A 15,316-nucleotide genomic window follows, 5' to 3' on the forward strand; every position below is an offset into this window, starting at 1 on the left:
TGTGCTTTGGTGTCTTCCAGCTCACTAATGTAAGAAATTTTGAGTAACCATTCTTTCAGGGAGGGAGTGCGAGTGGTCTTCCAGTGTAGAGGAACAAGTGACCGAGCCGCATTGATTAAGTGTCTAGATAAGGAGTTTTTGTACTTCTTCATAGAGAAGTTGGTAATGTTGAGTAAACAGCACGCAGCATCTAAAGTAAGCCTGGTCTCCGTGATTCGACGCACCAGCCCAATCACTGCATCCCAGTATGGCTTTATCTTTTCGCACGTCCACCAAATATGTAATATAGTACCCTTATCCTTTTGACAACGCCAACATAAGTCGCTCGACAGAGGATACCACTTGTGTATTCTGTCGGGTGTAGCATACCAACGGGTAAGTACCTTGTACGCTGTCTCCTGCAGCCTTGTACTGATGGAACACTTATGAGCCAGTGAGCAAGCCCTCTCCCATTGGACATCAGAAGTGTTTACATTCAGGTCTTCCGACCATCTCTCTCTGAACCGGTCGCTCGTTGTTGCTTTTAGGTGCTGTAGCCACTCGTAGGCTGTAGAGGTTGTTTTTAGAACCCTGTCCCCCTTGAGGCACACCGACTCCAACTCCGTGAGGTCTCTAGCAAAAAAGTGCTTACTAGACTGTCGATTAACATAAGAACGTATTTGGAAATACGTCCACAGGGGCATGTCGGGTATATCGTTGTCAGTTTTCAGGTCTGAAAAGTCTTTCATAACTCCCTCATTGAAACAGTGAAGTGCAAGGAGGGGGTGTTGTTTGTTGTTGGATCTTAACAATTGGTTCCCCAATCCTGGGGTGAATTCTGGAATGTTTTGTAAGGGCGTGAGGGGACCTAAGGGTGTGGTAAATCTGTCTTGTTTAGATAGTAAGTGGAAAACGTCCAATGTTGTCCCTATTAAGGGATGTTTTTTTAGGTGCGAAGGGTACACGGAACTCGGGATCCAGGGGGAAAAGAGCAGGGGTATTGGGGCAGACTCCTTTTCCAGCCCCACCCACTCCTTTGTATCGGCATGACAGTGCCAGTCAATAATGCGGGCGATGTGGGAGGCATGGTAGTAGGTCTTGAAGTCTGGTACCCCCAACCCTCCCAGATGTTTAGGTCTCATTAATAGAGCGAATCTAATACGAGGCGTTTTCTGCGCCCACAAGAATTTCAGCAGCAATGCCTGCATGGACCTAAAGAAACTTTGGGGAATCCTGACAGGTAGGGCGCGAATTAGGTATAGTACCCTAGGCAGGACATTCATTTTACAAATAGCAGCCCTACCGAACCATGAGAAGAGCTTGGCATGCCAATTTTGCAAGTCCTTCTCAATTGACCGGAGGAGGGGCACAAAGTTATGTGTGAAAATAGAGTCAACCTTGGGAGTTAACCAAACCCCCAGATATTTAATGGCATGCGTGACCCATCTGAAGGTACTATTGTCCATGAGTTGTTGCAATTTCTGTGCCGGCAATGATATGTTCATCGCTTCCGACTTGGAGTAGTTTATTTTAAGGTTAGATATGTAACCATACGTTGTGAATTCCTTTAAAAGGGATGGCACTGTTATGTGTCGTTCGGTGACAAAAAATAGGAGATCGTCGGCGTAACCGGCCACCTTAAACTCCCTCTCTCCGACCTCGAAACCTCTCACCGACCTGTTGGTCATGATCTTTCTAATGAAAGGTTCAAGCGTAAGGATGAATAGCAAGGGGGACAGGGGACAACCCTGTCGAGTGCCATTCCTTATGCTTACTCTGTTAGACAGCACGCCGTTAATCTTTAACCTAGCTGAGGGATCCTGGTACAGGGATGCTATCAAGTTCAGCATGCCGGGTCCCAGTCCCACATATCTACAAGTCTCAAACATGTAATCCCAAGCTACTCTATCGAAGGCCTTCTCCGCATCGGTTGACAGGAGAAGGCCCTCGATCTTTCGCTCACGGGCTGCATGTATCAGGTCCAGGGCCTTAGTAACGTTATCTCTGGCCTCCTTTCCAGGCATAAAACCCGCCTGACTCGGGCCTATCAGTTTGGGAAGAAAAGGTAACAGTCTCGTAGCTATAATCTTCGCTAGCAGTTTGGCATCTAGGTTTAACAGCGAGATCGGCCTATAACTAGCGCAGTTTACTGGGTCCTTGTCTGGTTTTAAGATAACTGCAATGTAAGCAGACAGAAAATCCGGTGGTACCTGCCCTCCCTCCGTCAAAGAATTCAAAGCGGCCAGAAGGTGTGGGGTCAGTATGTCACGGAATGTCTTGTAGTATATGGCTGTGTATCCGTCCGGGCCCGGGCTTTTGCCTGTCTTAAGTTCCTTGATTGCCAAATTGAGTTCTGCTAGGGTTATGGGGGCGTCAAGAGCAATAGAGTCTTCCTGTGTTAGTGCGGGGAGTCCCGAGTCATGTAGGTATTCCCGTATCGCATGTGTTCTAACACTCTGTATGTCTGGGGGTTTGTGTTGGGGCGGGAGGTTATAAAGCTTAGTATAAAAATCGTGGAAGTGTTGGGCTATTTTGTCAGTCGTCCTGTCAACGTGACCGTCTTTGTTGCGAATACCTGGTATGTTGGTATTATTTGTGAGGTCCCTCAGGGCTCTAGCGAGCAAACGTCCAGCCTTGTCTCCCTGTTCATAATACATCTTTTTCCGAAGAAACAGAAGCCGCTTGGTTTTTGAATCAAAGAGCTGTTTAAGGGTCAGTCGCGTCTCAAGTAATGTTGCCGCAGAGCGTTCGGACAGAGACTGCTTATGGAGTGTTTCTAGACGACGAATGGTGTGAGTCAGTCGTCGAATTTCGTCCTCTCTTTCCCTCTTCCTTTGAGCTCCCATCGCCATCAGAGTCCCCCTAACGGTGCATTTATGGGCTTCCCAGAGCACTAAAGGGTCAATATCAGGGGTTACGTTATGCTCAAAAAAATCTTTTACGGCAGCTTCAATTTTTGGAAACAGTGAAGGATCCGTCAGGAGTGAGGAGTTCAGTCTCCACATGGGGGACGTTTTATTGGTAGGCACCAAGTCGATACTGAGCGACACCGGGGCATGGTCAGAAATAGTTTGAATTCCTATATGAGCCGCATGTACTAAGTGTAGGTCTCTTTGGGAAACAAATAGGTAGTCGATCCGCGAGTGTCTGTCGTGCGGGATAGAATAAAACGAAAAGTCTTTATCAGCTGGGTGTAAGTAACGCCACGTGTCTATCAAGTCTAGAGTGTGGAGAAGAGTTTTTATTGTTTTCAAGGTCTGAAAGGAGACGAAAGTCTTCCCAGTAGAAGTGTCCAGTAAGGGGTTGAGCGGGATATTAAAATCCCCACCCAGGACCAAGCATCCCGACCCAAAGCTCTCAAGTTCTTTTATCATTCCCCTACAGAAGGCTAGATGGGAGGTATTAGGGAAATATACATTCGCCAATGTAGTAGGTATTCCCGCCAAGGTCCCCTTTAAGAAGATAAATCTCCCGTTTGGGTCCACTAGCTTGTCAGAAAGCTCAAAGTTTGCCCCCTTACTCAGTAGGATGGAAACCCCCTTCGACTTAGAGACATCATTAGTTGAGTGGTGTGCTTCTGTGAAGTAGGATTCGGTGAGCCTAGGGACCTGGCCCGTTCTAAAATGAGTCTCCTGTAGGAAGACGATCTTTGGCCTACCTTTCTTCAGCTCCCTCAACAAGGTTGAGCGCTTCTCAGGGATGTTTAACCCTTTCACATTGTGGGACACCAGCGTAGGCGCTGTGCCCAGTGCCGAGTAAGCCATCGGTCCAGGTCAGAGAGAGATGTCGAGCCGTGTCCAAAAGCCCCACCTGTGGAGAACAAAAATTACAAACTTAGAAATTATACCACCCCCACCGATTCCACCAAAAAGAAGGCCAAGAGAAACAGATAGAGAATGGGGAAAGGAAAGAGAGAAAGAAAGAAGGCAAAAGAGAGTCAGATGTAGAGTAGGAGGTAGAGGTAACGACCCACCTGGACTAATAAGTCGTCCAAGCAGGACAAAAAATCTGGAGCCCGGGCGGCAACAGAAGCACCGCCCAGACCCCCAACTGTTTGTGGGGACAAGGAAGGCACCCAAACGGAGCCGCGGTCACTACCCTGTGCGCAATGGCATAAGCAAAAAGTTGAAAATGCCAAAGCGCAAAGGGTACACCAACAAAGGAGGGAAAAAAACCCCACAATAAATCAGAGGGAGCCGAGCCCCAGCCCTTGTAGCGTACATAACTAACTATAGAATCCTCTCTGCCATAAGAGGAGATGTATAAAACATAGCTCTTAAACGAGTGAACATATTAAACTGAATCCGGGCATAAGAACTGAGAATCAAACCTGCTAAGTATTAAAGCCAGCATCAGGGGGTACCGCCGACAGAGGTGCGGGCAGGAAGAACGGGCAACCTCCCCCCTCCCCCACCACACACCACCCCCCTCACAGGTACGCTGTGGAATACCCCATGGCCCATCCCAAACCATCTTAGGACCCGTAGCTGCTCAAGTAATACAAATGACTGCAGGGCCCTGCGGTTATAGGGCAATAGACTGTTACAACCCTCACAGCGCCCCCAAAAACAATAAACCTGAGGGGTCAAATGGTGAGACAGTATTGCACAGCAAACTAGGAAAGGCACTAGTCTCTAAGGTCAAATATGTCTTAGAACATCCACAGTGATACTGAAAGCGCAGGAACATTAGCAATTGTTTGCCCAGGAAAGAAGTGGTGAGGGCGAACCACAAAAACTCGGAACTTGTGCGTAGTGATCCAACACGACAAACTCTAGTCCTCAGGCTGGGACCGCGAGGAGTGTGCTCTTCTGCGAGGCGTGCCCGTACTAGGGCTCTCCAGCCAGGCCGAACGTTGCTTTTTAGGATGGCGCTTGTCGGGCGTTGACACGGGGGAATGGGGCGGACTTCTCTCCCTGGGTGGCAGTGCATACTCCTGGTACCAGTCCGGTAAGTCCACAGGATCTAGGTGCAAAGCGTTGCAAAATTCTGGGAGATCATTCGGCGTGCGGAGCGTGTATTGCTTGCCATTGTGAGACACCAGGAGGGCGAAAGGGAAGCGCCACGTGTAACGTAGGTCTCTGGCCCGCAGTATCTCCAGCAAAGGGCGCAGGGCTCTGCGATTTTTAAGGGTTATTTGCGAGAGATCTTGAAACAGCTTAATGTTCTCGCCGTTAAACACGATCAGTTCGTTTCTACGAGCCTTAAGCATGATTTCCTCCTTTAGGGAAAAGCTCTGCAAGCAGCATATTATGTCACGCGGAGGCAAGGTATCAGGGCCTCTAGCTCGGAGAGCCCTGTGGGCCCGGACGAATTCAATAGCAGAATCTTCTGGCCTCTCCAGTACACTATTAAAGACCCTTTGGAGCGCTGGTATTATCTGCTCAGCGGTCACTGACTCTGGCACCCCCCTGACTCTTATGTTGTTCCTCCTTCCTCTGTTGTCGAGGTCCTCCATGTGCCTGTTCAACTCAATAAAGTGCTGAGCATGTGTGGAGGTGACATTGTCTAAGCGGAGTATTGCTTTGTCTCTGAGTTTCCCTGCTGTTTCGGCGGTAGCCATCTTTTCAGTGAGCACAAGCAGGTTAGTTTTCAAGTCTGTAATGGCCGCTGAAAATGATGCCTTGATGTCAGCAGCAAAACCTGACATGTCTGCATATGTGAGGGGATGGTCAGGTCGAGCCATTCTCCTACCGTTATCCTCCGTAGCGGATTGGGAGTCCTCGCTAAGATCGCCGTCAGTGGGAACCGGCGCCATCTTGCCTCGTTCCGGGGCCCGCTGTGCCATCGCCTGTTTCTGAAATATGTCAGAGATATTCCTGCTTGCAGATACCGCGGTCGATCGGCGGGATCGTGAGTGCTGTGATCCGCGAAATTGCTTGTTCATCCTCGCTGGGTGCTGGGCAGAGAGGTGCTTAGGGCTTCAGGCTGCACGGAGCTCCTCTTTCAGGCGGCCATCTCCGTCGCGCGCCAAGCCACGCCCCTGTATGCACTGTTTTATGCTGATTCACAAGTTAATCCCAGTCTAGTAGTACAGAACTCTGTTCTAAGTTACCTTGGCATAATTATTATACTGTCTAGCAGACTGTATCTCAACCTACCTTCTGACTGTTCATTCATGCTCAAACCACCATTTATTATAACCTGTACTAATATATTTAGTTGGTTTACCAACAATCTTGTGTCTATTTCCTGGTTCTAATTCACAGCTGAGTTAAAGGTATCTATACTTGTGTTCTTATAAGTGCTTGCAGTAACTTTCATTCAACCAGGTGTGTCAAAGGACCTTGGGGTGTTCTTGGAGTTTAGGTGGAGAACAGGGAACCCAAATTATTATGCGGCTTCTGTGGGGGTAGCCCTCCATATTGGGGCTCATCCAGGATATTTCTGTTCCACAAGCAAGTTAATAAGACAACAGGCCAGAAAAAGCTAATATGGACCCCTCTACTGCAATCCAGTGGTGTGAAGAGCAAAATGTCCATAGGAGTCAAATGTGGTGGCCCATGTACCTGGAGAAATCTGGACAGAAAATCAGATCCATCAAGTTCTGACAGCACTCATTCCTGACCAGAAAGTGTTCATAATGGACTTGAAAACAGACAAAGTGGCCTGTCACATATATGCACTACTAGAGTGGAGAATAGGGATTCCCACATGTTTCCAAGGGTCCAGTCTCCCAATAATAAATGAATCCAAAGCCGGACTGATGGAGAAAATTGGATCATGTTTTGCTAGTTTTTTTTGCCCTTCTCTGGATTAACTGTGGGTATGGGATTGTGTATATAGGATTGTAAAAAATAAAAAAAATAGTTTTTTTTGTTTTTCCCTTGGTTGAACTATATGGACTTGTGTCTTTTTTTTTCGGCCATTCCGACGGAAAATGTCCGATCGGACCGCGTTGTCGGATAATCTGACCGTGTGTGGGCTCCATTGGACTGTTTCCGTCGGAATATCCGACCAACAAAGTTTTAGAGCAGGTGTCACGTACCTAGTAGTTGAGCCTGGAATGCAGGGATCGGCCCCTCGTATCCCCCTGGCTAATGAACCCCTGGAGATGAGGACAGGTATTCAAAAGTTCAGGGGGCACAAGTGCCTGGCAGATGGAGACTGGTCCAGATGAACAGCTGGGCACCGACAGAGAGTAGGTAGAGCTGGTAGGACTGATCTGTAGCAGGCAGGCACCAGTGGATGGACTGCTGGGCAGGTGGTCGTCAGGAGGCACCAGGAACCCAATGGGTAAGCAGAAACAGGAGTATCGGGTACAGGCCGGGTCAGCAGGAATCGGTCAGCAAGATACAAGGGATGAGGCAGAGACGTGGTCAGACAAGCAGAGGTCGTAGGCAGGCAGCAATGGATCGGAGTCAAGGAACAAGCCGGATATCAGGAAACCAGGGTAACGGGTACAGATTCAGATAGCAAGATCACGGACACGCTGTAGACTGGACAGCACGGGTGGAAGGGAGCCAGTGACTAAAGAAGGCCTTAGGGCGCCAAACAGACGTACGACGGGTCAGCGCGTCCTCGCAAGGGAACGTGCTCCCGTTCGTGACCCACGTGCGCGTGCGCGTTCGTTCGTGTTGACGCGAGTGCGTTCGTTGGCTTTAGCGCGCGTCAAAGGGAAACGACGGGCTCTCCACGACGGGTCTCTACGGGTAAGTCTCTTGCATACGACCGGGGTGCCCGAGCGGTCGTGACAGCAGAGCTATAACATTTTCCGACAACATGATCTGATCGGACTTTGTCCGATTGTGTGTAGAGAATTCCATTCGGACAAAGTGCCACGCATGCTCAGATCAAATTTCTAGACCAAAGCTATTGGCTATTAGCCTGAACGTAGTCCCATCGTAATGAAAAAAATCCAACGGATTTGGTTGTCAGAATGTCCGACCGTGTGTACGGGGGCTAAGAGCTGTAAAAACATGAAACAGATTCCCTCAAGAGCTGGTTCTGTCCAGATCAGTAGATTTCTTTAAAAAAGGTCTGGATTCTTTCCTAAATGGCCTGTCTGTTCCGAAGTGTAGCGTCACGATCACGTGACTTCATCAGGGAATACAAAACAGGCAATGGAAGTGTCTTAAAATAGCCTTAGTGTGTGATTCAATCAGCGGCCATTTTCTGGTAGTCCAATGTTAATTTGTATGGCGTGTATATAAAGTGAAGTAGCGCTAATTAAAAGCCAACAAAGCAAAACAGTGAAAAAATTAAGATATGTCTAAACAAATTCTCAACAGGGAATAAGCATATCCATAAATAGTGATAAATGGTATTCACGAAAGTTCTGATAACTTCACACATAAAGTGATCCAAATAAACATAAAATTAAAGTGTAATAATCATAATAGTCCAAAAAACGTAATAATAGAAGTCTTGATAATAATATTCCAAAAATTCAAATAAAGTGCAGTACTAGTAAAGTGCAGTCCAAAGATTAGTGTGAATAGTCCAATATATATATACTAGGATGGTAAATAAATACTCTAATGTTAAGTTGCACCAATCATAAAGTGCAATGCCTTTTGTAAGTAATAAAGTACAGTCCAAAAGAGATCTAATAATACAAGTAGATGAGAACCGATGTTCTGTCTCCTATTTTTCCTATATGGACAAATAGGGATGAGGGGGAAAAGGGCAGGCTTGGGACTGCACTTTTAAAGTATAAGGAAATCACATATACACTTGGTAGAATCCTCCTCAGTGATACCAGCCTCTTACCTCAAAGGTAGACCCTAAATGGGTGTAGTGTTGCAGCCATTCAGGTGGTAACTTAAATCCTTCTCAAACATCCAGATGGTCACTACAGTAGCTCCCGGTCTCTTGTCCTAATGGAAATATCGTAATTGTTTGGCCGCTTCTTATTTCCATTAAACACTTTTATATTTATTCCCACATATAGCTACTCTTAGTAAACACAGATTGTTTTGTTAGCGCATTACTTCCCTTTGGATAATTTGTATGGCGGCCATTTTCCTATAGATATTTACAAAGCGGCCATTTTCTTATGGTTTGGTGTTAGATGGATAGAGACATGGCCATTTTCTTGTGGATATTACTTAGTAACAAAATGTACTACTGAGCTTGTGCAATCTACTGTTCCTAACATAATAATAAGCATGAGATAAATGATTTAAGACAAGGCTGGCTAAGGGTGAATAATCTTAAAACTAAATAGATACAAAATATTTATATATATTAAAATAATAGTACCCGGCAAAGGAATATATGGGGACAACGGAAGTAATAGCAGTGACATATTGATGCTGGATACCAACCTAGAGTTCCAGCCAGGCACCACCAGAACCAGAGGTAGCTACCACAGCTCTTATGACACCCCCAGGTTTCGCTCCTGCTTCTTTCTTTACCATTGTAGTGAGCTGGTAGAAAACCTAATGAAGAATGCATCCACACCTGTCAACTATGGGCACCAAAAGCTGCGGTTCTTCTCCAGAAAGACTCCACTTCCCACAGGGGAGGCTGACTGACACATGTATAGTCCAAGCTTTACTGGAAATAGAGGAATGGGGTGTAGTTGATGCCATAAAGCAACAGCAAATAGTTGAGGGCCTAAGCACAGTGGCTTCTGACATCATCAGAAATCTAAAGCAAGACAAACCAGATTGCATTGCTGCAGAGTGTTTGGAAGCACTTTGAGAGTGGAGAGCTGACTTACCTTTTTGAGCATACTTATCAGCGATAAAGGCAGAATTTGTCAGTCTTCATTGCAACTAGACAAGATTCTTCATCAAGTTGTCCTGAAGAGTGGAACAGAAGCTGAGGCTGCAAGCAGAGCCTTATTAAATGGCACAACCTTTCGACCCAGCAATGCTCCAACTCCGAGCAAGAGACCAGGGTCTCTTCTTGACCCATTCTAAAATGATGAAAGCAATTTAGGAAGAAGGGAGCTTGATCATATCTAAGACCCAGAAACCCAATGCATCAAAGAGGCAGAGAGAAGGCACCACTACATACTTGACTCAGACCAGTCTGGTGCAACAGAAGAAGTTGAGAGTGGAGTGCCCCTGGTTATCGAGGCTCTAAATCTGTATCTCCAATGGTCTATGGTCTACTGTAGCTCTGAAGTAGCTTTTCAGAAGACTGTTGGGCAGGTGGTACTGATTCAAATGGGAGATGCAGAAATCTCTTACCAATGTGCAATTCAAAGTGTTTGTCTTTGCTTCAGGAGGGAAGGTGTCAAGAGAGGCTGAATTAGATAACACGATGCTTACTTTTGGAAAGAAACGTTATGGCTGTGGAGAAGCTGTGTACTTCAGAGCACAGTGCTCAAAAAGAAAAGCCCCATCTGTTATTGAAGAAGTCCTAGAAATGTTACAGAAGTTGCTATCTGGAAAGCGAGTGGGAATCTTCAGAGTGCCCCAGGGGAAGAAGTCAACCGGGTGCCCACCTACAACAGTTTGCTCTAAATTCAAACATACTAGGAAACAGCAGAGGTCCAAAACCTCACAGAGCCCCCCCCCCCCCCTGCCTTTGTTCCTGAGAAAACATCCAACTTACTCTCCTTGACCCCAGGGAGATGGTCATGAAAAACAGTGCAGCCGTTGACACCCACCTCATGATGAGTACCTGCTAAATAAGTTTATTTCCATGGCTGGGCAATCAGAGAAATTCAGTACATTTAGCCATTGTGTGCCCTTGCCCACCTGGAACCAACAAGAATTTCTTCACAGTAGGAACAAATACTGAACTTGTCAAGGGACCACTTACTCTTGTTGTCTTAAAGCAGGACACCCCAACTGACAATGTACACCCCATGAAACAGCTAGTATATCTGTTCAAGAACAGAAAGCCCCAGCGGAAGGAATGAGGAAGTTGTGGCGATTAGACAGAGATAAGATACTGCAGCCAGGTGAAATGGCTCATCTTCGAGCTTCAACCAAACTCAACTGTGATCGAAGAACCCTTTGCTGTCTTTAAATCCTATTCTTGGGCAAATGACACAGGAGTGGAGGTAATCCTTGAAGTAGTGTTAACCAGGGCCTTACAGCAAAGTCATGGTAAGATTCCAGTCAGTGTTCACAACATCACTGACTTGGCAGTAAAATATGGGCCCGAATGCTGATAGAACAAATTAAACCAGCCACCCCAGTCTCACCCTCTAATTTAGTAGAGGAGCAGAGGATAAGATTCCCATAGAGGGGTTATTCCCGCAGAGCACCCCACTCCAGTGGAAAGAGAGCCAAAGCCAAGCTTCGGGGATTAAGGGAAATGCTTTTGAAGACTGATTTTGATGTTGGCTGTTCAAAGCATGCAGGAAGACAAGCCAGTCAGAGAAAGAGCTTGACAGATTTCACTGAGTGATCAGGAAGATTTCTGTGAGCAACTAGCAGAGCTGAATACAAGAGTTGAAGAGAGTTGTAGAAGATGGCCATCATTCTAGAGTCACAGAGTACTTATGTCTCCTCTCTAGTGGTTGTGAGGAAGAAGAATGTGTATTGACTACCCCACACTCAAAAGGAAAACCCTTCCTGACCAATATAACACACCTTGCATAGAAGATGCCCCTCAATGTCTGTCAGGGGTGAAGTGGTTCAATGTACTATACCTACATACCTGGGTAGAGTGGGTACTACCAGATCCTCTTGCAACAGGAAGACAGAAAGAAGGCAGCCTTAGATCTGTCGGGCCTCCAGTATCCTTCCAGAAATTGATGGACAAGACAGTAGAGAACATAAACCTGGTAAAGATTATTTTGTACGTAGACAATATCATTTTCTTTGGTTGAGCCCTTGAGGAGCATAAAAATTGCCTAGAAAAAGTCCTGGAGAGACTTCTTCACAAGGGGTTGAAGTTGCCCTAGAGAAGTGTCTGCCTTCTACCAGCCTTCTGTCTTATATTTTGGTTGGACATATTGTCTCAGCTAAGGGAGTGGCCACTGACCCTAAAACTGGAAGCTGTCACCTCCTGGTCAAGACCTACCAATGTGACCAATGTGGGCTTGGGTCATTCCTGGGATTCTGCTTGTACTATAATAGATTATTTAAGGGATTTGCTAAGATAGCTTGGCCCCTCAATGAATTGTTGAAGCGTGAATGTAAGGATGATGACCCAGACTCACCAAAACCAGCCAAACAAACTTAAGTACCCAGAGAGTCTCAACATCAAACAAAGACCAGTGAACTGATCAGTGTGAGCAAGTCTTCTGTTAGCTAAAGAGATGCCCCTGTTCTGGTCTATGCTGATCCAACCAAAGTGTCAGTCAAGGTGGGCTAGGTGGGGTGATGTACCAAGAGCACAATGGACACCTGTGGCTTCTTGCCTATGTGAGCAGAAGCCTTTCCCCTGCTGAGAAGAACTATCCCATACACAAGCAACAGGCAGCATGTTTTTTTGAAAGACAAAAGTTATTAGACAAATCTGATTTCTTTGTATGAGAAGGTAAGAAGACACAAACAGTTCCATCTTAGGCTGGATTCACACCTATGCATTTTTAGCGCTTTTTGAATTTTGCAGATTTGCACAACAGAACGTGTTCTGGCACTTGGATGCACTTTCATGGACTGACACAGATTTGTTTGATGTCACGATTCTTTTGACAATTTTAAGATTTGCGTTTCTTTTCTTGTCACTTTATCACGATTATATAGATCATTTTAGCGTCTTCATTTTATGAATATTAGTAGGAAATAGTTTTATTTCAAGCACTGTATTATTCACTTGGTATTTATCTTAGAATTAATGGAATTTTTAATCGCATGAGCACGTTTTCAAGATTTTATGCGATTATTTAGTGATTTTAATTTTAATCACATGAGTGCGTTTTCAAGATTTTATGCGATTATTTAGTAATTGTGTTATTAGATTTAATTTATTTGGTGTGGAGCGCAACACCATCTATTTCTTATTTAATGTTTTTCATGACCATCTCCCTGGGGTCAAGGAGAGTAAGTTGGATGTTTTCTCAGAAACAATGCCGGGGGGGGGGGGGGCGCTCTGCGAGGTTTTGGACCTCTGCTTTTTTCTAGTATGTTTGAATTTAGAGCAAACTGTTGTAGGTGGGCACCCGGTTGACTCCTTCCCCTGGGGCACTCTGAAGATTCCCACTCGCTTTCCAGATAGCAACTTCTGTAACATTTCTAGGACTTCTGCAATAACAGATGGGGCTCTTCCTTTTGAGCATTGTGCTCTGACTTACCCAGCTTCTCCACAGCCATGACGTTTCTTTCCAGAAGAATTATTTTTATGAGAAGGTAAGCCAAACCTTAGACAAAGGAGTGGCTGTGGACGTAGTTTACTTGGAGTGTTTGACACCATGGAGTGTCAATAAGCAGATCTGCTGACAGACTTTTCAAAAGAAGTATGACTAGTTCACAAAGAATGGGATTCACTTCAGTTACAAAGCCAAGAGTTTTCTTTTCACACTCAAAGGACTCATGAATGCCTACTCTTCCTGCTATAGATTTAGAGGGAGGTGACTCAAACTTACCCCCTAACACATTTAGATAGGCCATCCCAATAGTGGCGTCTTGTGGACAATGAAGCCTTGCCCCTTGTAGCCAATGGTGTGAGGTTGCCCTGTAAATTTCAGATGTTAATGAGATATATGTGGGTGTATGTAAGTGTTGATTTAAGTTTAATTTCAGTTATGTATATAAGCTGACCTAACGTTATGGGCATTATGGTATATTAGACTCTGTCGAGTTATGACAGTTTGCAGTGGCTCTTTACACTATTACTGAACTGATATGCTTATTCATCTCATTGTCTGCCTCCTGCCAGTAGGGGGAGCTGGAAAGTCAAGGAGCTCCATAGATTTCTATGCATGACCGCAGTGGAATGTGGCAAATTAAGTTTAGGAAGAAAGCCTGTTTAATCATGGTCACGTGATATTTTAGGTTCTTTCAGGGTTTTTATTTGATATGTGCAAAGATAGATCACACAAATACTTAAAAGTATAACATTTATTAAATGTAACGACAGATGCAGATAATATTCGAAAATATAACAAGAATACTTAACTAGAGGGGCTTTTTCTCCTGCCATGGCCCATGGGTCCCTCATTAAATGACATGGCGCAGGTAATCAGGACCAGACACTTGCCTCATGGCCATTTTAGGTGAGACAAAGACTTTATAGGATTTGGCTGTGGTAATATAGAACTTAGAAAGCCCACCCCAAGCCAACTCTCTTGGCAATATGACCCCTCAAGGACTTGACCAGTTAACAATAACATTCTTTTGGTATATGGTAAAGCTATGCTTATGTCCTTATATGGTTCTATAAAACAGGATGTAGAGGCCTAGAATTCATTAGTGAGCCACAATATGAACCAACAATAATAGGGAAATATGCAATTTTCCCAAGAGAGCCATGCTGTATGCTTCTATTCACCATTGAGTGGTCGCTTTAACAGCAGAAGCTGGCAATTACCTGAACCTGGTTGCAAGATTCCTAAACTGGGTAGCTAACATTGTGAGGCTCCACACTAGAAGTTCTCTTCTCCAGATTTCACTGGTCCCTGGCTACCATTGTGACAAGTTGTGTGGTGGCCAGTTGGGGCTGATTGGTGAAAAAAGGATTCAAAGACTAGCATAACAGAGGACAGGAGGTGGAACAGATGCAACAATAAAAAGAAAAGGGCACACCAACCTAGTGCATTACCTCAATAAAATGTATTCCAAGATAAAAACAGCAATAAACATACTCACAAAAATAAGTGAATTCACTACTCTGCCTCTGAGGAAGAGGGTTCACCCTTGAAATGTATCAGTCACTTTTGGACGCCTCCTGGCCTACCGGTAGTACCGATGGACTTGATTAAGCCTTCAGGCAGTCGATTGCACTTGTTATGACATGCGTTTACTTAACCACTTGCTTACTGGACACTTAAACCCCCCTCCTGCCCAGACCAATTTTCACCTTTCAACGCTGATGGGTGGCACTGATGGGCAATGATAAGTACCACTGATAGATGGCACTGATAGGCACTGATGGGCAGCACTGATGGGAACTGGTAGGTGACACTGATGGGCACTGATGTGCAGCACTGTTGATGAGGCACTGATTGTGAGCACTGATAGATGACACTGTGGGCACTGATAGGTGGCACTGTTGTGTACTGTTGGTGGCACTGGCAGGTGGGACAGGTGGGCACTGAGGAGCTGGCGGCAGCTCTCCGTGAACGGGTCTGATGTCCTTCTCAGGGCCGCCGATGATCGGCTTTTATTTTTTATCCCCACACTGTCAGCACGATGAGAAAAAATAGCCAATTACCAGCTCTGTTTACATCACGTGATCAGCTGTCATTGGCCGGCAGCTGATCATGTGGTAAGGGGTCGGGATCGACTCCTTACTCCGATCTGTGATCCAGCGAGTCTCATAGACT

Source organism: Lithobates pipiens, unplaced genomic scaffold (assembly GCF_037356315.1).
Source record: "Lithobates pipiens isolate NorthernLeopardFrog02 unplaced genomic scaffold, aLitPip1_a1.2 Scaffold_8, whole genome shotgun sequence".
NCBI lineage: Eukaryota > Metazoa > Chordata > Amphibia > Anura > Ranidae > Lithobates > Lithobates pipiens.